Raw genomic sequence first — 3,312 nt, 5'->3', positions numbered from 1 at the left:
GTTCGTGAAGATAACCAAGAATTTACAACTTTCAGATGAGACTGAAATAAGATGACGATTAATATTGACTGCTATTGATGTAAAATATGATTAGGTCTTTAAGAGTTTATTCGGAAGATAACAGCTCTATAAATATTATTTCGTGGTGCCCCTCTAGTTAATTACATTTACATGATTAGTTCAATCAGGTAATATTAATTACGGAGAAAGTATTTTATAGAATAGCATGTCATAAAACTTAATCCGGCATAGCCAAAGACACGACACTGTTAAACAGCCATCACTAACATTGAGTGGCTGCTGCCAACATACTGACTCATCTCTAGCCACTTTAATAATGAAAAATTGATATAATAAGTGTATCACTAGCCACTTTAAACAATGCCACTTTATATAAAGTTTACATACCCTACATTACTCATCTCATATGTATATACTGTACTCTATACCATCTACTGCATCTTGCCTATGCCGTTTGGCCATAGCTCATTCATATTTTTTTATGTACATATTCTTATTCATTCCTTTACACTGTGTGTGTATAAGGTAGGTGTTGTGAAATTGTTTGGTTAGATTACTTGTTAGAAACTACTGCATGGTCGGAACTAGAAGCACAAGCATTTCGCTACACTCGCATTAACATCTGTTAACCATGTGTATGTGTCACGCTCGTCTAAGTCGTCCTCCTCATCTGACGAGGAGAGGCGAGAAGGATCGGACCAAAATGCAGCGTAGGTGGAATACATGATGAATTTTATTTAAACAAGACGACGAACACGAAGAACACTTGAATAACTACAAAACAATAAACGGTGTGAACAAACCTGAACTAGAGAACATAACGCACTAACAGGAACGAACACATACACGAACGAAAACGAAACAGTCCCGTGTGGTGCGACATACACAGACACAGGAACACAATCACCCACAAACAAACGGTGTGAACAGCCTACCTTAATATGGTTCTCAATCAGAGGAAACGTCAAACACCTGCCCCTGATTGAGAACCATATAAGGCTAATTAACAATGAAACTAAACATAGAAACAAACAACATAGACTGCCCACCCAGCTCACGTCCTGACCAACTAAACAAAGCTAAACAAAGGAAAATAAGGTCAGGAACGTGACAGTATGTGACAAATAAAATTTGATTTGAACTCATTAAAATCGTTGAAATTGTTGCATGTTACGTTTATATTTTTGTTCAATATATACATATATTTATACATATAAAAACTTTTCTTTTTACCTGAGTAATTGACAAATTACAATGTCATACTTATGAATAATCACAGCTTGTGATAGTGATGACTCATGTTCATATGTGTTTTTTGCCTATCACTGAGTATCAGTGTAAAACAGGTAATACACAGACACCAATCTAATCAAACAGTATTAGACCATGAGGTTCCCTGCTGTTTAATCCCTATCCATTTCAATGTAGGTGTCAGTTGAGTGCACTGAAAATCACCAGCTGTGTGTACTATAATCTCCCCTACACCCAGTCTGGACCAATACCAATCTGTCTCCATTTAAATAGCAGAGAACAAGAGGGCCAGTGTTTGTTTCTGGTCAGAGCAGAGGTGCACCAGACTAGGATTGAGTGGGTCCCCTCACATGAGAGCGCAGAGAAAACAAAGAGACTGTGGAAGAGAAAGAAACTGATAAAGAACAAAGGAGGAATCGAGCAAAATAGAGCAACGGACAGAGAGGGATTAAATAGAGAGAAAAATAGAGGACAACGATCCCGAAACACAGGAGAGATGGGCAACAGCAAAAGTGTCTCCCTGTCCAAGGATCTCCTAGAGGAGCTGAAATTGAACACCAAGTACAGCGAGGAGCAGCTATGTACCGGGTACCTAGAACTTACAATTCTGGTCAAAATAAAGACACTTTATAYAGAGAAYGGTGTCATTTGAGACGTAGCTACTSTTTGATCCATCTTCATTTCATCCTCTATAGGTACCAGACCTTCCTGAGAGAGTGTCCCAGTGGGCGAATCAGCAAGCAGCAGTTTGAGGCCATCTACATCAAATTCTTCCCCGACGCAGACCCCAAGGCTTATGCACGCCACGTCTTCAGGAGCTTCGATTCCAACAGGTGATGGATGATATGATCATTACAACGTGTCTGCTAATTTGCACTGCTCTGCATAATTAGCACTTGTGGGATATAGAAACAGAGTAATTGAATGATATTGAACCCTGCAGTGATGGGATGCTGGACTTTAAGGAGTACATCATGGCCCCTGCACTTGACCTCCTCTGGGAGGACCATACAGAAACTGGAGTGGGCATTCAACCTGTACGACATCGACCACAACGGAAGCATAACCAAGAAGGAGATCCAGGAGATCGTCGAGGTCAGTTGTAGAGTCATTGCGAAATAGATGTGATGAAATGGTGTAAGAGATGAGATGAGGTAACATCATGTTTTGCGTGCTGCTCAAATCTCTTAAATGATGAAAGAAACTTTCTGTTTATAGTCGATATTCAACATGATCTCCAAAGAGGACCAGAAGAATCTTCCTGATGATGAGAACACACCAGAGAAGAGAGCTGATAAAATTGGGACTTCTTCGGCAAGAAAGAAATGGTAAGCGTTGTTTTCATGTTTAAAACTTCTTATGGCTGAAGGGGCAGTATTGAGTAGCTTGGATGAAAGGTGCCCATTTCAAACGGCCTGCTCCTCAGTCATAGTTCCTAATATTTGCATATTATTATTAGTATTGGATAGAAAACACTCTAAAGTTTCTAAAACTGTTTGAATTATGTCTGTGAGATTAACATAACTCATATTGGCAGGCAAAATCCTGAGTTGAAATCAAACAGGAAGTCGAAATCTGAGCTTGTCTGTTTTCACCAGAGTCCCTTAAGAAATCCAATTGAGTTATGAATGATGTTGCACTGCCTAGCGGTTCCACTAGATGTCAGCAATCAATAGAAATTCCAATGAGACTTCTATGATGTTGTGGGAGAGAATGAGAGCAGAATCAGTCAGGTGTCCATCAGCAGCCATGTCCTGATCATGCCTTTTCTTCATGCAAGCCACTGACGTTCCATTGCTCACGCAGACAAGAACGAATACTCCGGTTGGAACTTTATTGAAGCTATATGTTAAAAACATCCTAATGATTGATTCAGTACTTAGTTTGAAATGTTTCTTCGACCGGTAATATCACATTTTGAAGTTTTTGTCCGATATAACGCTGACCAGAATTAGCATTTGGATATGTAAACCAGACGCGCTATCAAAAGAAGGTATTTGGACATAAAATACGGATTTTTTTCGAACAAAACAAAACATT

General features: G+C 39.3%; 1 pseudogene; it reads left to right on the top strand.

Annotated features, from left to right (window-relative positions):
- The first annotated feature begins 1,582 nt into the window (after nucleotides 1–1,582).
- The window catches only part of LOC112074585 (recoverin-like), an 8,488-nt pseudogene continuing 6,758 nt past the window's right edge, over nucleotides 1,583–3,312 (top strand).

Source organism: Salvelinus sp. IW2-2015, unplaced genomic scaffold, assembly GCF_002910315.2.
Source record: "Salvelinus sp. IW2-2015 unplaced genomic scaffold, ASM291031v2 Un_scaffold2699, whole genome shotgun sequence".
In the NCBI taxonomy this organism is placed as follows: Eukaryota; Metazoa; Chordata; class Actinopteri; order Salmoniformes; family Salmonidae; genus Salvelinus; species Salvelinus sp. IW2-2015.
The sequence above is the reverse complement of the archived record's forward strand: the minus strand, read 5'-3'. Positions and strand labels throughout refer to the sequence as shown.